Below are 21,753 nucleotides of genomic sequence, written 5' to 3'. Positions count from 1 at the left end.
GCTTTCATATTTTATATGACTTCCATGTGCATGTGCACGCATAAGTTTGTTACGCTTTTCTCTTTTAAACCTTTTTGTTATAGGGGTGTCAGCCATGCCTCTTTATGATTGGGAGGAATGGGATTACCCTCTTTCCACTCCTACAGTTTTCACAATGAAAAAAGACTGAGATACGATTGAAAAGAATAAAGATCTGTGAAGCCTATACCATGTAAAATATGAGGAGTTCAGATAAAATGAGAAAAATATATGTTGAGACATTATCTAAACATTATCTAAATGTCAGGATACAGGAACTAGTGTCTTCTATCTAGTGCATCTTGGGTAGCCACGTCTAGAGAGGAAAAATCAGTTTAGTGACTAAAATCAAACTTTACTTTTATACTCTTTTACTGAGTTGAGAAATAGTGAATTAAGAAATAATTTTGTTTTGAAATCCACATATGCAGTTGCTAGTTAATGAAGTATTATTTAATGAGATGATTTTTTTCCCATGAAATAGTAAGAAAATTTATGGCTTTAATTTCACAAACAGAGCAGATCATTTTATTGATTTTTAAAATTTCTGACAGTGTTTTGTTCTTTACTGTTACTGTTTTTCTCTTTGAATTGCTGACGGGTTGATCTAATTACAAAGAGGTCAATTTCAGCATTTGGCCATATATATACATATATATAATCATACAACAAAGTTTCTTCAGTTATAAAGTAGGATAATAATGTATATAGGTTCACACCTTGAAAAATATATAGAATTAGAACTCGGAATATTTGCTAGGGATAGTGATAAAGAGGAATGCTATATTTAAAATGAGTCATTCAAGTAATTCTATACATGATGAGCTTCACAGAGACGTTACTTGACAGAGAAAGAAGAGAAATGCACCCAGGCATAGGAAACACTGTTCTGTTTCAGAACCTCTGAACATGTATTTTAAAAGAAAAATCTTCACCAGCAGTATATTTCTGTATTTGTATTCACCATTATTGTTGGAACATTTTATTTTTCTTCATTTAGCTGGTTAACCTGACCCTGATGAATTTCTAATGAGTCTATTTTAAGAGGCCTCTGTCAAAACCCCTCTCCTCTCATATCCACAGTAACTGAAAGAGAATTTTATATCAACAGTACAGGGTGTTAGGGTGTTAGATGTTTCAGTTGGTTCTGAAGGACTCCATGACATCTCCTTCTCAGTCTTAATTTGAAAGAGTAGATTCTTTTCCTGCTTTAACTTGAGACGTCCCTGATAAGAAAAAAAGAAAAAGAAAGAGAAAAAAGAACTCTCAAGGTCTCTTGGTTCATATAAATGTAAGTAGTCACTCAAGTTGAAGAGTTTGCCATTCTCAGCATCTTGAATAATCTGCCAGGGCAATTGCGCCTCTATCACTATTAGTTGATTAATACAATATATCTTTACATGTAGACTTTTTATTCATTCTCTAAATTTAAAAAGGGAAAACAACTATGTATTTTCAAGTTGTTGAAGCTTCCTTCCTCTTCCATGTTCGCCAGTATTGTGAAAGTCACGATTCTATGGAAGCACTTTTAAGAGTAGACTTTAATAAAATATTAGGTAGCTTTTGGAAGTTAAGCTTAATTCAAGTGCCTAATCCTTTTGTTTGTCATTGGGAGAGGGTAGTTCTCACAAACTGAATGATTGCAATCCCTTTTCAGATGAAGTCAACATAAAATTTTACCAGTGATGGAATTTTGTAAGCTAAACTATGTCATTCCAATAAAAGTCTTGTCTATCAATTTCAAAAAATAACAACCATTCATTTATTATAATTCACTATATTAACTGTGTACACCTATCTGATGCAATCTTATATATATCTCAGGACAGGATCATACTTATATATCTGTGGATAATAATCCTTCTTCGAATTAGATGCTAAATTAGCCCAATATTATCAGATTTTAGACACAATTACATTTAGTTTAGAGTCATGTATATATTTTTGCACTGCATGAACATTAAATAATAATGAGGGAAAATTGATTGGTTTCTATTCAATGTATATGAGGCAATATTGTGGTTTATGAAGGGATTTCTAAGATCACTTCACATTCAGCTATATTTATTTTCTTGATAATTGTCCTGCATAGATTGATGTTTGCTATATATTCACTTATTTCTTTCCTTTTATGATTTTAATAAAACAGCTTCAAAAAATTTACCTCAGTTCTGAAAGACAATACCATTAAAAAAGAAATTATTAAAAGGCAGACATTATTGATTTAGAATACCAGATTAAAAGAATGAAATTTATACCATCTTACTACATAAAAAGTAAGCTGGTCTCTGCATACAAAGTGAAATAAAGAAGTGAGAAAAATTTATTTGTATAATAAAAGCCAAAGTATCACTCTTATCTATATTTAGATTATTAATGGTAAGATATTTCTATATTGTGTTACACAAATAATTTCTCAAAGTCTGTAATTTATAATGAGTTCCTAAATTGTCTTCCAGTTCCATATCTCCATGGCCTTATTTGAAAACATTGATCCTGTTTTGGAGAAGTGAAACATGATAGCATCTAGTTGTCTATATATTTAGCATAAAAGTTGGTTTATAAGCTAAGATGCTGAAAAATTAGAATTAAGATTTTTAGCTAATAAAAATTTAACTTAAATAAATTGCTTCTAAGGAGTTGGTTACAAAAGGAAGATAATCCACTCATCTTTACTATAAATGAAATAGAGACTGCGTTGATTGCTAGGAGATGATCTACAACCTCTTTGCAGGCAAATTTGAGGCAAATTCACTTGGAAGTATCTTCTGTTCTGATAAGAAACCTTAAAGGTCCCTTGCCTGGGTCAATATAAATCATGGTTCTCATTCTGCTGGTTCCTTGTCTCTACACCTAACTCCTCAACTCTTGTTGGTCTTTCGGTTCCAAAATTGTTGCTGCACTTTGGACTATTAAGATTATGCATTTTTTATGGACAAGAGTTTAGTCTTGAACCTCTTGATCTCCTCCACATTGACCACTTAACTCATATGGGCCTTCAGGAATTACTTGTCAACACATCTAGTATCGTTGAACAATAGCTCTTAAGGACTACAAACAACACTTTATGTACTGATCATCATCCAGATACACTATTATTTACAACAGGGCTTGCCAATAAGCACATTGGCATATGTTTTTCCCAATTGCCAATGTTTACAATATTTATACCTAATTACAATGAGCTATCCTTGACAGGTTCTTATACTGATTGAAAAGCTTGATGTCCTACACCCAAAACTATTTGCAGATATTTATCAGAATTCATGAACCAGCATTTGCTTGACTTTGAAGTGTTAGATGCTGAGGCCAGAGAATGCTTATGTAATGATGCTTAACAACTAAAATTGTAACTAATGGGAGTTTAAATAGGTAGTGTAGTGACTGAACACCTCATTGCACTAGTAATACTTATTGATCTCACTATGTGGAAAACAACTTGGCATTGAATCCTTGAGCTTCTAGAAAGGTCAGGAGGGAAAAGAAAACCACCTAAGATCTGGAAAATCACTCAGTTGTACCTAAATTAGTAAAATATGAGAAAATAATGATTATCTTGTCCTCTCATAAAATATGAAAACCAAAACAAAACAGGGGTAGCAAAGTATGCTAAAAGTTTTATAGATAAGAACTTGTTCCATCAGCAGCTCTTTACCTATTAAACAAGTTGTCCCAATTCCTGCCAGCATCAGAGGAAATTTGCACAGGGCTATGATGCTGGTATGGGCACTGAGAGATGCTACCTTAACTAGATCTCACACTTTAGAGCTAGTAGAAAATCTAACTCTAAAGCATTGTTTCTTTTAAAAATATTTTGAAGAACCATTACTTGCTTAATGAAGGAAGGCTGACTGATGCTAAGAATGTTTTTCTTAACTTTTACACTATAAAAACACAAGAAAGTCACAAGCATTTAACACTCTGCCTTTTTAAACATAAGCAATGGTTTTAATAAGAACAATGTCCATATTAAAAGCTTCCTTTATTTAAAAAAATATGTTTCCTAGATCATGAGGAAATAAAAATTTGAAATTTATTATTAACAATTTAATTCAGTATACTACATAGTATATATAAAAATTTGGGAGATCATAGACATATGTACATGATTACATGTAAGTATACATACACACACACACATATATATATACACACACACATACATGAACTTTAATCCCAGTGACGTGTTACTATCTTGTCATCTTTGGTACAATATCAGCATTAGCATCTGCAGTTAATTTATAGGTGAGAGTCTTATGGTCCTTCTGAGCAATGGGACTTCTGTGACAAACTTGCTATATACCTGAGGCTCCACTCTTTTCTGACATTTGCTGCTGCTCCAGTCAGTAAGGCCCGTCATTCCACACATGGAATGACCTGTTGTCATGGCCATTTGCAGACAAGATAGAAAAGCACAGGCGGAGTCATATGTGACCTTTTTGCACCCTATGTGTATGTGGTACTCCTTCCCTTGGCACCTACACAAAAATCATTCCTGCATAGTATAGAATTGGGTTAAGGTGAACTATTCTAAGGACAACATCCTGAAATGGAAAGGAACAGATGTAGCAGCATTTCTCAAATGACAGCATTCCACAATGATCACTTTCTAATCCAACCAGAATCTGTGTAGGCAGTTTCACTTATGTGTTTATATGTTACATGAATGAGTGATCTATTCCACACTGCTTGTTCTTTTAGTATTTCTCTTTCTCCCTGAAAATAAAGAGTTGTTTAGGCCCAAGAGTTGACCAGATGGACTGCACAATGGTGTGCTGATACCATTTGTGCAGTGAATGGAAGAGATGATTTCAGAGCTCTCCTATTCTCAAAGGATCTAGGCTTCCATCTGTTGGGAATGGCCACAGTCAATCTTAATAGTCCAGTTTAGGTGCTGAATTCATTCAGTCACTTAGAGAACTCCCTATCAGGGCCAGTCTCTCACTGTTTTCCAGTTTTATATGACAATTTAGAGCCCCATGTGTGCAAAGCAGTTTGGGTCACAATAGGAAAAATACACCAAACCTGCCCAAGTAAGATCATTTTTGTTTCCTTAGAAAAGGGAAGAAAACGAGGCATACTGTGGTTAATGTTTTGCTTAGGCGATAAACCAAGGGCAGAGCCAGGAAGAGGACACAAGTTTTCTAGTTCTCACCTACGACAATGCCAAGCAGTCACACAAAAGTTTTATGGCTTATGACAGCAGCCAAGTAAAAGAAGACAAAGCAAGAATCGGCAGCGTATGTTTTTACCATTACCAACACCCTTCCCACAATTGTTTTAAGCAATATGGTTTGATGTTAATCAACTCCATAAAAGCCACCCATCTTTTTCTATAGCAGTGATTGTCTATTATTTTCTACAAACAAGTCCTTGCACAGTCTGACCAGGCTGGAATTAAGGAGAAATAGTAGATCTTCTCACCAATGTCCTGATTGCGAAAGTCGTCATTGAGAACAGCCACAGGGAACTCACGGACCTGCCAGCTCACTTGAAAGAGAATCTTTGTGTGAGCTGATGCACTCATGAGGAAATAAGGCTAAGGATGGGGAAAAAAAACCAGCTGAAATATACATCCATGGAGGTTTGGAACCGAAGTAAAAGAGGTTTGCTCTCTGACAGCTGGGTTTTATTCACCTCAATAACTAGGGCAGGGCACTTGGTCTTTTTTCCTCACTTCTCAAGTTTAAGGAAGAGTGCTGGAAAGATAGAAAATTGTACTTTAATTGGAGTGGTTCTCTGGTTCTCCTAACACAGCCTCTTTAAAAAATGAAGGCATGTAGAGAATAATTATTCTAACTGGAGTCAACATCACCATGATTCATTATCTTAATATGAATGAAGCCAGCATAGTCAGGGAGAGATGAACTGTACACAACAGAGGGGTAGAATGAGTAATACTGCCTCTAAGTCTGCCTGAACTTCAGGGAATTTACTTTTGGGTCCCTCCAGGGGACACCAGCAGACTTTCTTCTATTGATAGTTCTATTTGACTACTAACTAGAGCATTTATTGGGATGATTATAGCAACCCATCTGTTGATTAGTGCCTCTTCATCAAATGTAAACATTCTTCTGAAGGTCAGGGTGCATTGGACACAGTTCAGAGCACAGATTCTAGAGTCAGGCAGCCTACATTCAGATCCCTGGTTTACCACTTAAACGCCTGGAACCTTGGCAGGCTACTTTGTTCCTTTACATCAACCACTGCATAGGACTCTTCTGAGGCATAAATTAGTTCATTTGTGCTAAGAGTGAGCACTGTGACTTTGTGCCTGTCACCACCCTGCCCCTATTATCAGCAGCGAAATGTTCTGTTTAAAAGAGTTCCTCAACCTGTTACTCATACAATTCTATTTGCACTGATTGAGAACTTACTGTATTCTAAACCCTAGAAATTAGGATAGCAGAGTGGTTTGAGGTAGACAGCCTAGATTCAAATCTAGCCATTTGCATGTCATTTTTCTAAGTTTCATTTCTTTTATGTGTAAAATAGGATAATGATAATACCTAATTCTGTATTTTGAGTATAATATCAGCTAGCACATTTCCTCACTATCCCTCAGGAGCAAAGTAAGATTAGCTCAATAGCCCATTTCACACCCTCAGAACTTAAAAACACGAGATGACTGTAAAGTAGAAAGAGGAAAGCTTTCCTTCTTGTGGTCTCTTCCACCTCTTGAACAATTGCTTTCAAATATGAGCTGCATACATCACAGTTGCATGAAACGAAATGAGCAAAACTCTGACTGTGCCCAGTATTTGTGTCTTAGAATTTGCCAAAAAAACTGCTGGTTATGGGATGGGAGCTACATGGCATATCCCACAGCAAGCGATTTCAAAATCCATATCATATATTCTTGTTCTCTGAATCTTTTGTTTGATTGGTTGGGGGGTTATTTGTTTTTACCTTCGTGGGTCCCCTCATGATCCTTTTTCCCCAGTGCAAATTTCAATCACACTCATCATTTCGCAGACAGCAGAGTGATAATTACACAGACAAGAATCGTATTTGGATTTTAAAATTAGTGGGCAAAAGTATAAGGAAAAAAAGGATATTCTATAGTTGATGGCTATCTCCTGCCTCCCAGATTCTCCTCAGAATACTACATTTAGCAGAACAACTTTGCTCCCCACACTGTGACTCTCAAACTCACATACCCCAACCCTTCAAGTACTCACCCTACAAATATCCTTCCATTCCACAATATCCTCAAACATTAATTATCATTATGAGTATAATTTTCAGATCATTTTTAGTCTGATGTTAGTCTCAAACACTTATGGTAACTGTCTAAAAAAGGTAAGTATAGATATAGAAAACTAAGTAAATAAAGTCTCCTGCTCACACTGAAGTCTTGTCTTGTAAGTTACACTATGTTAGTTACATTTTCAGGAGTATATGAAACTATGATTCCATGCAGATTAATGTGCAGCCATGTGTGACAAGTAATCCTCTTCAATTGTGTTAATGCTATGTGTTTTTACTTTCTTGCAGAGGTCAATGACTTAAAAGAAACAAAATGTTCTAAATTTTTGCAATGTGCATGTCTTTGATTTAGGTGTACTCAGTCTTCTAAAAATGCAATAAAAAGCACACCAAGGGTTTAACTTGACCTTGCATAGCAGAAGCAATATTGATTGATGCTATTCATTTCTTAAGTAGTTTCATGACAGGTATGCAGTAGGTTTGCAAACAATCCCCTGTCCTTAATCAAGTTATTGTTGTTATTAGTGTTCACAAATTGAATCTAAAATGAAGTTGGCAAAAGCTGTTCACAAATACATTTACTCAAAAAATGTAGATGAGAATTGGCTCTCTTCAGTTTAATGCTCCAGCAAACATTTATCCAGATGCACTTACTCCACCCTGTCACAGGAAGGAACCAGTAATTGTGTCTGTGTACTGGTATGCTCTTATAATTAAGGCTTTGGGAATATGAGTAAAAAGCTGCCTGGTGTATTTAATTAAAGTTAGTAGGAAGCTACCAGGCAAGCAAGCATTGTCAGTAGTACTTAGTATTTAATACAAACACATCCAGATGTTTAGATATTTAGGCCAGAAGAAAGTAGAATCCTGTTATATTCAGAAAGGAACATTATACATTCAGTGATCAAATTCCAGGCAAAGAACCATAGAACATTGGATGCTACGTGAATAGAAATTGTGATTTCATAAATTAGTAGACTAATCGACTGATCAAGCTAGAGTAATTCAAGTACGTACTCTGTGTTTAGTCCTGAGATTCTATTCTTAATTTTGAGAGTAAAGAGAAATTGGAGAAATATTAGAAACCATGTCTAGTCTGAGAGGTGTGACTGGAGAATGAAAAAATCAGGTAAAATTAAAAGTAAACAAAACTAATTGCTGAAAAGTGGCACTAACGATAGAGCACAATAGGAATTCAGAAAGAGGCACCAAAATTAGGAGCAGAATCACCAGGGAAAATTTCATCTATCAGCACATGGCAAGATGCCAAAAAAGAAAACCAACTTGCAGGAACTGGTAGTGGGCAATCTGGGACAATTTGAGCAATGTTAACAATTTGGACAATTATTGCCAATTAATAATTGCAATAATTATTATTATTATAATAGATTATAACCCATAAAATATGAATCTGTGAGTTCATACTAATGTAAATAAATAACTTTTAAAATAAGTACATAAAAAAAGAAAAAACAAACAAAAAATAAGTACATGAGAGAGAAGAGACAGTTCCTTTAATGACAGAATTCCAATTGATAAAGGTAGAAAAATCGTGGAAATCACAACTCATCATTTTGCAAACAGCAGAGTGATGATTATGCAGACAAGAATTGCATTTGGATTTTAAAATTAGTGGGCAAGAGTATAAGGAGAAAAAGGACATTTGCACAGTTTTAGTGTCACTCCCCACATGGCATTTAGTAATTAGAAAACGAGAAATAGTAACTTTACTGAGTTGGATGGCATCCTCCCCCAAAAAAATTCATACCGTTTCTGGAACCCAGAATGTGATCTTATTTGGAAATAAGGTCTTTGCAGATGTAATTGGTTAAATTAAGATGAGGTTACACTGGAGTTGGGTGGGCCCTTAATTCAATATGACTGGAGTCCTTAGAAGAAAAGAGACAAAGAGACAGACGCACAGGAAAATGTCATGTGTTCATGGAGATAGAGACTGTACTTATGCCTCCAAAAGTCCAGAAATCCCTGCAGCTGCCAGAATTTGAAAGAGACAAGGAAAAATCCTCTCCTAGAGGCTTCAGAGGGAGCATGACTCAGATTTCTAGCCTCCAGAATTGTGACAATAACTGTCTGTTGTTTTAAGCCACGCAGCCTGTAGCACTTTGTTATGGGAGCCCTTGAAATCTAATACAGTAACTTTGTAGGAGAAAGACCTGTCAGATATCTGCCTTAAACAAGTGATCAAAGTTAACATCATTCATAAAAAGGACACGAAAACATCAAAAACGTCCTCATATGATGAACCAAGAATGGCACAACTTCACTTTTGCAGTACTCTTGACAAAAATACATGACATCAATCTAGTACGCAGAAAATACCAGATAATTCAAATTAAGAAACCTTCCACAGAGTGATTGACCAGTACTCTTTAAAAATGTCAAGGTTATAAAAGCCCAAAAAGGAAAAGAAAAAAGAAGACCGAGAAAGTGTCCCAAATAGGAGACTAAGGAGACATGACAACTAAATAAAATGTAGAATTCTTGATTGAATTCTGAATCAGAGAAAAGAAAAAAAAAAAAAAGATGCTAGTGGAACAACTAGCAAATTCGAATAATGCCTGTAGGTGAATTTAGTTTCTGGTTTAGGTCATTGGACTTTGGTTAGATAACATGTTATCACTGGGGAACCTGAGCAAAGGGCATTGAGGAACTCAGTATAATCTTTTTGCAAGTTGTTTAAAATTCAAAAGTATTTTAAAGTAAAATAATTATTAAGAAATTTGTGACTAAGATGCAGGGGGAAAATGATAGGATCAGGCAAGATGAGTAAGAGAACAGATCCCTTGTTACATAAAAGACAGGCTTGAACAAAGGCAAGAAAGGAAGGAGCAGAAGCCAACTGGCTGGGTCTGTATTGCCAGCAGTGGAAGGGCATGTTGACACCTGCAGAGAACTTCTGGGCAAGAAAAGTCCCCAGAAGTCAGACGGGAACCTCACAAGGCTGCAGAATGGAAGCTCTGTAGAGTTTTGAGCAAATGAGCTAGGAAGAGTTTTGAGCAAAAGCTGTTCACAAATACATTTACTCAAAAAAATTAAATAAGAGTTGACTTTCTCTGGCTAACCATGAAAGCAATGATAAATGACAATTTGTCTGTCAGGAAAACGCAGAATGAATTCTGTTTATATTGACTCTTAGTCAATGTAATTTCTTTCTAGTTCAGTGGCTAACTAAGGAGTTTGAAGGGTCAATGTTTCTGTCTCCGTTCAAGGGTGCTTTTCTTTCTTGTTTTCTCATTCCATTTTCCTTAGAGGGAGAATTGAGATTTGGGATAAGGGCTGATATTAGAAATATCACTAAATATCCCTTGTCAGAATAATGGGATTATGTTCTTTCCGGGGACATGGATGGGGCTGGAGGCCATTATCTGTAGCAAACTACTGCAGGAACGGAAACCAAATATCCGTAGAAAACTAATAAAGTAATTTTGCAGGAGAACGACCTGTCAGGTATCCCCCTTAACCAACTGATCAAAGTTAACATCATGCATTAAAAGACATGACAACATCAACTCCCTCCTCATATGATGAACCAACAACAGCACAACTTCACTTTTGCAGAACTCTTTAAAAAAATGCATGACATCAATCTAGTAAGGAAAAAATAGCAGATAATTCAATTTAAGGGACATTCCACAGAGTGACTGGACAATATGTTCTCACATATAAATGGGGGCTAAATGATAAGAGCATGTGTACACATAGAGGAGAACAACACACACTGAGGCCTCTTGGTGGGTGAAAGGTGGGAGGAGGAAGAGGATCAGGAAAAATAACTAATGGGTACTAGGCTTAATACCTGGGTGAAGAAATAATCTGTACAACAAATCCCCATGACACAAGTTTACTTACGTAACAAACCTGCACATGTACTCCTGAACTTAAAATAAAAGTTAAACAACAACAACAAAAGAAATCAGAATAGCACTAATAGGAAAATATAAATAACTAGTATTCAGGAAACAAAAATGAAGAATCCAAATACAAAAATAATAGAAATTGTATGAGTTAAACCAAAGGAAGAACTCAAGGCCACAGCAGTCACACTATAGGTAGAATAATGATCCAAATTCTTAGAAAGTTAGTAGAATAATAATAAGAAATATATGACTATTCTCTCTCTGCTCAAGGTTGTTCTGATTGCTTCTAGATCATATTTCAAGGTCTAGGCCACAGAGTAAACATAAATAAAAAGAACCAAGTAAGTGTCAAAAGAAGCAAGTCACCAAGAATTCAGAGGACTCAAACATGATTGTAAAACAGATCCTAATGTAATATAGTTTGACAAGATTGGAGGAAAAAAATGATTCAAAATGGATCCTCCCACAATAAAAGTTCATTAATTCCAGTTCAACTCAGCAATTTGGCAATCATTTACCATAGATTAGACTGAAATTTACCTTTATATTATCTCAAAGAAATGTTTTGCTAAGCAGATTAATAATGTAAACAAAAGGTACTGTTTTAAAAGCTTTTTGTGGGCCTAGTGTACTGAAAAGGAAAGATAATAGTGTCATAGCAACAATGGCTTAAACTTTATTGCTGTTATTAAAAGTTAAGCTTTCATTTATTTTTAAAGGGGTTTATGTTAAGGTTTAAATCTCATTGTTTAAAATCTCAACTTTTTGTTTTACAGTCCCTACTATCAATCACTGGATAAGTCAATATCGTGAAACAATAAAACTTTTGTGAAACAAATAAAAACTTTTTTGTTCTTGCTCATCTGCCTCTAGGTGTCTACTTGCAATGACTTAAACACAGTAGTCTCAACAAGCAAATATAAGTAGGGATTTTGCAGGGACTTGGGGAACATAGAGGTGTAGAAATTTGTATGAGAAACAGGTGGCCTATTCTTTCTAAATAACCAGATAAAAATATTTTTCATACACAAGTAATAACTGAGGTCTCAGTGAGGTTTTCCAGAAATGAGAGAGGCAAAGAACAAAAAAGAAAGGTTAGAACAGTAAAGATAGGTGGCTTCTATCCAAGATCCACACCAAACTAGAAAATAATTATCTCACTGTGGGGAAAAGAAAAAAAGACCAAGGTACAAAAGAGTCGTTTTGTTTTCTTCTTTCTCCTGTTTCCTAATTTAGCAAAATCCTGGTCCACTCACAAAAATGAGCCTTTACCCACAACCAGCTCTTTTGGGCACCGAGACTTCCCTGAGCCCTTCCACTTCTTAGGCGTTCTTGGAGAAGACAGTAGGTCATTCCAGCGCGGCCCAGTCTTACTGTCCTGTGGCCCAGTTCCCTAGCAGTCCCCTAACAAGAGCAAGCACTCCATGAAAATCCAAAAAGTCCACTCTCTGGCCTCATGCTCCCAAAGCTTCAGAAACACAAGGAAGTACAATTTACAAAATCAAGATGCCTTAATATAATTCAGTTATGGACTCTACACTTGCAGATTGTGTCACTTTTCCAGTGATCTCTATAGGAGTAAACTTTGGAATTTGTTTAAAAATATGCTTGCTGCTCTACGAGAGTTGTGACATAGTCTTTTTCTCTTTGTTTCCTTGGATGTACGTGTTTAGAGTTCTGGGTGAGAAAGAAGGCTCAAGAGAAAGCTTGAGTTATTCTTGATTTTTGCTGTTTAGGGGCAACAGACTTGCTGATATAGGGGCTTTGTAATTGGGTATTCCTAGGAATTACCTAACTACATAATTGTATAAAATGCATGCTTTCCCTGAATGACTATGAATCTGAAGAGATTCTGCCTGGAAGAAATAGACACTAGTTTAAAAAAAATTACTAGTCTCTAAATAGTTATAAAACTACTATTAGTCCACACCCTTCTCAAACTCCTAACCTAACAACCTCCAAAGCTATCAGGAAAACTAGTAACCTGTGTATATTAGGAAGTCAAAGAAACTTGGACGTATTTGTAACCAATGAGTAATTTTATTGTCTAATGCCAAAGTAGGATGTGACACATGATTTATACATTTTTGGAAAATTAATATTAATGCACATACTGTCCAGGAACTTGTCAAATGATGAAAGTCAGCTCAAGCTGGTCCAGTTGCAAGGGATGAAAGGATGTATGGAGAAGAACTAGGTTAGAAATGGGGAGCAAGGTATGTTCAGGTAGATGATAAATCCGTACTTTTGCTGCAATTAGACATTGCCATATCATATTAAATGTTGTTGGCTAGAATTTTCTCTATTCCTCAGGTCTACCTTCTTTGTTGATGACTTTATTCTCATACAGATTTCCCCAAATGGTAACAAAAATAGCCTCTGGAATTTCTAGGTTGACATCCTTTTATTTCAGCAATCATGAAAAAAAAAAAAAAGCATCATTTTTCACACGCTTTCAGAAAAAAATTCTAAGTTTAAATCTCAATGGAAAATATGTGTGCACATACACTAACTTAATCACACACAACACACACACACACACACACACAAGCAAATGACACCGCTACCACCACTGTCAACAACAATCATTGTCCACATTTAAGTCAGATGTTAATCGCTATTGCCAATGATGGAATGCTCTAATTGGCATATATGACTCACGTGCCAAATTCTAAAATTTGGAATGTATTGTGGAAGTTCTACACCCAGAGAAGAAAGTTCAAAAGAGGCTACTCTCTGCTCCTTACACCTAGAGCATTGGCTCAAAGATGTTGCACAGGGTGAGAAGCAGTCCACAAAAATGAAGACTTCTAAAGGCATCACCAAAGAAAATGACTCATCTAAAACAGTGTGGAGAATTTCAAACCTAAAGGATCTCTCAAAAAACAATGGAGATTTTGTTGGTAACAATTAAGAAGAGGCTGATAGTTCCTTGAGAGAAACAAACTACATCATAGATTTATGGCTGAGATCATACCACTGCACTACAGTCTGGGTGACAGAGCAAGAGTCTGTCTCAAAAAAATATATTATATATTTTAAAAATCTATATAAAATAAAATTCTATATAAAATAAAAAACTATATTAAATAATATGAAAAAGTGAATTTAACAAAAAAAGTATAAAATGTATACTCAGAAAAACATAAAAACAATATTGAAAGAAATTAAAGATCTAAATAACTACAAAGATATTCCATGTTCAAGGACTAAAAGACAAAGTTGTTAAGAGGCAATGTTTATCAAATGAATGTACAAATTCAATGCAATCTTTATCAAAATCTCACCTGACTTTATTTTGTAAATATTGGCAAGCTGATCTTAAAATTCATATGGAAATATGGGACCCAGAATAACCAAACAGCCTTAAAAGGAGGGAAGTTGAAAGACTCACATTTCTCCACTTCAGAACTTACTACAAAAAGCTACATTAAGTACACATCAAGAAAATGTGGTACTGCTATAAACATAGACATGTAGATCAATGGAATAGAATAGAGAAGTCCAAAAGTACATCTTCACATTTATAGTAAATTGATTATTGACAAGGGTGTCAAGATCATTCCATAGGGAAATAACAGTCTTTTTTATAAATGGTGCTTGGAAGACTAGACATTCAAATACAAAATAATGAATTTAGAAACCCTACCTCACACCATATACAAAATATTAACCCAAACTGAAAAGTTAACACTGAAGACTTAAATATAAAAGCTAAATTTATAAAACCCTTAGGAGAAAACATAGTCATAAATCCTTGTGACTTTGGATTAGGCAATGATTTCTTAGATATGTTGCCAACAGCATAAGCAAAAAAGAAAAAGAAACAGAGAAATTGGGCACCATCAAAGTTTAAAATTATTGTTTTTCAAAAAACAACAAGAAAATGAAGAAGTAATCCACAGAATGGGAAAAAATGAGCATATTACATATCTTATAAAGGACCTGTATCTAGAATATGTAATTACTCAATGTATCTAGAATATGTAATTACTCAATGTAAAAGACAAATGACCTAATTAAAATATAAGCCAAGGATATGAACTGGCATTATTGCAAAAAAGAGATATAAATGTCCACTAAGCATGTGGAAAGATGCTAACAATCATAAGCCACCAGGGAAAAGCAAATCAAAACTGCAATGAGATACCACTGCAAACCTACTAGGATGGCTATTATCAAAAAGACAAACAATAAGTGTTAGAAAACAGGTAAAGAAATTGAAACCCTTATCCACTGCTGGTGGGAACATAAAACAGTGCAGTTGCCTTCAAAAATAGTCTGGCGCTTTTTTCAAGGTTAAAAGTAGAATTACCATAGATTCAGCAATTCCATTTCTAGGCATATACCTAAGAGAAATGAAAACATATGCCAAAACAAAAACTTGTACCTGAATGTTTATAGCAGTATTATTCATAATAGCCAAAAAGAGAAACTACCTAAAGATTCCTCATCTAATGAATGAATAAATAACATATGGTATATCCACTCAACAAAACATTACTCAGTATGAAATTAAATTAACAGATTTCTGATCTGGCATGTAAGAGTCACCCGCACAACAGCAAGTAAACAGCTGAACAAACCGAAAAATGAACAACTCTTCTTCAATCCATCAGAGAAATAAAATCACAGGGCAAATGACTACACAAAAAAGTGGAGAAATGGACAAAGGGATACAAAAAAAATCACAGTTTACCAAAGTAGAAACTCATGAGCTCCAACCTCTGCACAAACCAGGGCTGGGGTAAAGAAATCTGAATGAACTGTAAATGACAAACTGCTAGAAGCTTAGTGTAGACAACACTCAAGAGTTTAAAACTGTAGGGGGACCCAGTCATAGAAGACACCTTAAGAGTTTGCAAGTTTTACCTCCAGGAACTCTACCAGGCCCTCACAATGAATATTGAAGAAAAGTCCTCCCATGTTTCCATCAGGAGGAAGGGAAATTAAATGATTATAAATATGCCAGAGAATTTTGTTTTTCATAATATGACCTGCCTTTACCAGATCCTAACCTGCTGGGGTTTTAAGAGTGTCCAACTGACCTGGGTGAAGAGATATATTCAACTCCAGCCAGCTCTAGCCTTCCACTTTGGTGAGGGAAATACCTAACTTTAGTTCAATCTAGAATTCTGTACCTTGCAAAATTATTTTTCACAAATAATGGAGAAATAATGACTTTTATAGACAAATGAAAATTGGGGAAATTGACTGAGAGTAGACCTGCTTTGCAGGAAATGTTGAAAGAAGTTATTTACAGAGAAGGGAAATTATGTAGCTCAGAAAATCAGATACATAAATAGAAACAAAATGCATTGAAGAAGGAATAAGTAAAGGTAGAAAAAACACTTCTACCTTTCTAATTCTTTGTTAATCTAACATAACAGTATGCTCAAAATAATCTATTTGATTGTGTTTGCTTATGTGTGTGTGTACATGCATATATATTTAAAAACTTATGTATGAGTGAAATGTATGAAAGAAATTATACAACAAACAGGAAAGAAGAATTAGGATCATTATCGTTATTATCATAAGAAACTCATGCTACCTGTGAAGAAGTATAGTGTTATATGAAAGTGAATTTGAAGCCCGGGTGTGGTGGCTCACACCTGTAATCCCAGCACTTTGGGAGGCCGAGGTGGTCAAATAACAAGGTCAGGAGATCAAGACCATCCTGGCTAACACAGTGAAACCCCATCCCTACTAAGCCCGGCGAGCACCTGTAGTCCCATCTACTCACTGGAGAGGCTGAGGCAGGAGAATGGTGTGAACCCAGGAGGCAGAGCTTGCAGTGAGCCGAGATCGCACCACTGCATTCCAGCCTGGGCGACAGAGCCAGACTCCGTCTCAAAAAAAAAAGAAAGAAAAAAGAAAGTGAATTTGAATTACTTGTAAGTGTCTATTGCAAACTCTAACACAATCACTTTAAAAAGCAAAACAAGAAAATAAAAATGGGAGAAATTTGAATCAGTTAAAAGTGTAAAAGGCAGAAAGAATGTGGCAGACATAAATAGAAACAAAGAACAAGGGCAAAAAATAGAAAACAGTAAAGAATATGGTAGATATCAATCCAACTGTATCATAATAACTTTAAACATCAATGGTCTAAATATCCCAATTAAAAAGCAGAGATTGTCAGACTGAATCAACAAATAGGCTCAATTATATGTTGTCTATAAGAAACACACTTTAAATATATACACACAAATTCAATGTAAAGGTATGAAGAAAGATATACTATGCTAACACTAATAAAAAGAAAGTAGGAGTAGCTATATTAGTTTCAGACATAGAAGGATGAATTTTTAAAAACTGAAAATTTTTTATGTAATACTATGATAGTGCACACTTGTTATTGCACATTTGTCAAAATTCATAGAACGTACAACACCAAGAGTGAATTTCAAGGTAAATTATAATGATGTGTCAATGTAAGTTTATTAATTATATCAAAGGTACCACTGTAGTGGAGGATACCAATAGTGAGAAGGCTGTACCTGTGTAGGACCTGGAGTTCCTCCATAGTGAGAAGGTACAGCAGAAGGCTGTACCTCTGTACCTTCTGCTCCATTTTGCTGTTAATCTAAAACTACTCTAAAATAGTTTATTAGTTAGGAAAAAGGAAAGACATTAAGTATTGATTCATACTACAAAATGGAAGAGCCCTGAAAACATTGTGCTATGTGAAAAGCCAGGCACAAAAGATTACTTTTGTATGATTCTATTTATATGAAATGTTCAGAATAGGCAAGTCTATGGAGACAGAACATAAACTAGTGGTCGCCTAGGGCCCTGGAAGTTGGAGAAATGGGGGAGTGATTGCTAAATGGTTGTGGTTTCTTTTTAAGGTAATGAAAATGTTCTAAAATTGCTGTGGTGAAGGTTGCATAACTGTATCAAAATATTAAAGCCCATTAAAATGTTCACTTTAAATGGACAAGTTTATGGTAGATAAATTATATCTCAGAAAACTGCTTAAAAATATTTTTGAATTCTTAACTGAGCTCCCAGAGAAGGAAAGGAAATTCATACAGGTCAAAACAAAACAAAAATAGAATAGTAAATGTATAAGGCTGCAGCTTTCCTATGCAGAATTATTGGTATCATCTGAATGATAGTATCTAAAAACTAAGGAGAAAATACGTGGCACTAGAAAAAGCAAAGATTTGAAACTGAGTCTTCCTGCACTAAATTAGACCCCATAGTAAGATTCTGAGTGAAGGTACAGACTAGAACAAACCATTTGCCTGCACAGGGTGCCATCAGCAAATCTTATCTAGAACTGAGGTAAGACTCATAACAATGTCCTATACCTCTTGTCAGTTTGGAATTCCAATTTATGCTGTTTATGAGGTTCATAAATCTCCAAACTGAAAATTAAATAAAAATGTATCCCAGGATATTGAGAACACTGGGGCTTCTGGAAAAATCAAGTGCAAAACCATGCTAGAGGCATCACAGTTTTTCCTACCTCGAAATCACAACTGAGCATAAGATCATATCTGAAAATTTCAAAATACAGTAAGAAAATCTCCTGAGCAAGAATCAAAAGCTAGAACAAATATTAGCATAGACACCCTTAGAAAGTCAAGTTGTGATGGAAACTATAAAATGAGTATGTTTAAAATGTTAACATGAGTCAAACTAGAGAGATATGAAAAGAAATCAAATAGAAATTCGGAAAAGAAAAAACATTCATTACAATTTAAAATGCAGTGGTTGGAGTAAATAGCAGATTAAACAAAGTTAAAGTAAAGATGAGTGAACTGGAAGGTAGATTTGAGGAAATTATCTAGAATGAAAGAAAAAACATGGAAAATATGGCTAAAATATGGAAAAGCTGTTATTTGCATAATAGATACCCTAAAACCCTGACTTGACCACTACACAATTTATGCATGTAACAACATTGAATGTGTGCCTCATAAGTTTATATATATTAAAAAAATTTAAGAGTGAAGAAGAATAAATGAGAAGTTCCAAACTATTTATAACATTATTCCCAAAAGGAAAGAATTAAGAAAAGGAAGGAAAAAAAGAAGGAAATGCAATATTGAAAGAGAAAATACCTGGAATTTTTCTAGATATCAAAAGATTTGAGTACTGAGTTTAGGAGGTAAGATGAATCCTAAACAAGATAACTAAAATAGAAATCTATACCTAGACATATCAGAGCAAACCCGCAAAACACCAAAGATAAGGAAATATCTTAAAAGAAACCAGAATAAAAGATAATTTACCTTTAAAGGACAAATAACTAAATTTATAGACAGCAGAATTCTTACCAGAAACGGTTGAAACCAGAAGACAGTATAATATTTTCCAAGTGCTGAGAGAAAATAACTGCCAACCCTCAGCTCTATACTGTATAATTTTAAAATTCAAAATACTTAGAAAAGTAAAATTCCTTTTAGTGATGACATTTGGTAAACAAATACTGAATCTCATTCTCCTACTTCCCTCCAAATGCCTATGGGCACTCCTCATGGGCCAACCCCATCTAGAAACGGTTGGACAAAAGAACCCATGGATGCAGTTCATATAGTTTAGGCTCCAGGGATAGTCAGCAAGGTGAACGAGGATGGAAATACATTTAGAGGTGTAAATAAAAGAGATTGAACTACTTTTCCAGTTTATGCGCTATCTATCTTGTAGTAAAGTATACATTACTGAATTTTGGAGCAATCATAATATTAAAAATATTTTATCAATACTTCGACACTTAAAGACCAAAATAAATAATGATAGTAATGAATTATAATCCATTAAATAAGAATCAGTATATACTGATATACATAAATAAGGAAAAATAAAGAAAGCGAGTAGAAGGTTAACTAATAAACATAGGAAAAAATGGCACAGTTAGAAAATCATTATTTTGCAACCATTACAATCGATTGTAATAATTGATTCAGGCAAGAATCATCAATGGACACTAAGCCTGGTAAGTGAAAGTTTAGTCAGAAACAGGGTATTTACAAAGCCAAAAAGTATCTCTTCTTGAATTACTTTTAAGGTATAAAAGGAAAACAGTAATTTTAGAGTGGAGAAATTTGGTGTAAACTAAGTGATCTGGTATTAACTAAGTGATCAAAATTAAGAGAAAAAATGACTTCATGAGCCTTCTAAAATAACACACTGAGAAGGACACATCATTTATTCAGTAAAGGCATAATTTGGACATAATTATGAGGAAACTTCAGACAAACTATGAAATGAATGACTTGTATTCTTCAAAAATGTCAGTATCACAGAACAGCAGTCCCCAATATTTTTGGCACGAGGGACCAGTTTCGTGGAAGACAATTTTTCCACTGTCAGGGTTGGGCATGCGGAATGGTCTTGGGATGAAACTATTCTACCTCACATCATCAGGCATTAGTTAGATTCCAATAAAAAGAACAAAACCTAGATCCCTCACAGGTCCTGTTCACAGTAGGGTTTGCAGCTCTTATGAGAATCGATTGCCGCCGCTTATCTGACTTGAGGCGGAACTCAGGTGGTAATGCTAGCTCACCAGCTGCTCACATCCACTGCTGGGCAGCCTGGTTCCTAACAGGTCACAGACCCATACAGGTTCCGGACCTGGGGGTTGGGGATCCCTGTAAAGAACAACAAAAATGCTGGGGAATTGTTCCAGGTTAAAGGAGACTAAAATGACATGACAAAGAAAATACAATGCATGATCATAAATTAGATTCTGGGCTGGGAAAAAAAAAAATTCTAAAGGACCTTAACTGTACAATTAGCAAATTTGAATATGTACTATAGATTAGATATATGTATTATATTAAGTGTTTAAGTTTTCTGATTGTGATAATTATATTGAGCTTATTATATATGAGATTGTTTTTATTCTTAGTAAATAAAGACTGAGACTGAAATTTTCTTTCTTTCTTTCTTTTTTTTTTTGAGACCGAGTCTCGCTCTGTCGCCCAGGCTGGAGTGCAGTGGCGTGATCTCGGCTCACTGCAAGCTCCGCCTCCCGGGTTCATGCCCTTCTCCTGCCTCAGCCTCCCGAGTAGCTGGGAAGATAGGCGCCCGCCACCACGCCAGGCTAAGCTGTTTTTTGTTTTTTGTTTTTTGTTTTTTTTTGTTTTTTTTTTTTTTGGTATTTTTAGTAGAGTCCACAGTCTCGACTTCCTCACCTCGTGAACCGCCTGCCTTGGCCTCCCAAAGTGCTGGGATTACAAGCGTTAGCCACCGCGCCCAGCCCAAGACTGAAGTATTTAAGGGAAGATGAATGTGATATCTACAACTTAATTTCAAATGAATTTAAAAAGAAATAATATATATATTTCTCATATATTATTAGTAGTATATACAATAAATGAGGTGAGAGAAAGAAATGTCAAATAGAGTAAAATGTTGACGATTAATCTGAATAAAAGATATATGGGAATTCTTAGAGTATTTTTCCAAATTTGTTTGAAATTATTTCAAAATAAAAAGATAAATAAGCAAACAAATCTACTTAGTGGTATAAAACTCTACAGACCTATGTATATCTTAGAAATTTTTACCATTATTCAAAATAAAGTTATTGACATGAGGCAAATTTTTCCATTTGTAATGCATATTATATATGGAATGAACTGTGAATGATCCAAAAAGCTAGTTGGAAAATCAAATATAAACTAAC

The 21,753-nt window shown here is 34.9% G+C and overlaps 1 long non-coding RNA gene across 1 annotated transcript; it reads right to left on the bottom strand.

The window, feature by feature from the left end:
* Nucleotides 1–963: 963 nt before the first annotated feature.
* Nucleotides 964–20,914, bottom strand: LOC103885347. Its single transcript, XR_001903668.3, has 2 exons — nt 19,397–20,914; nt 964–1,244 (listed from the first exon to the last, which is right to left on the bottom strand). It is a non-coding gene; the product is annotated as an uncharacterized LOC103885347 (long non-coding RNA).
* Between the last annotated feature and the right edge of the window lie 839 nt (nt 20,915–21,753).

The sequence above is a fragment of the Papio anubis genome, chromosome 5, assembly GCF_008728515.1.
Source record: "Papio anubis isolate 15944 chromosome 5, Panubis1.0, whole genome shotgun sequence".
Classification (NCBI taxonomy): domain Eukaryota; kingdom Metazoa; phylum Chordata; class Mammalia; order Primates; family Cercopithecidae; genus Papio; species Papio anubis.
This window is presented reverse-complemented; position numbering and strand designations above follow the sequence as displayed.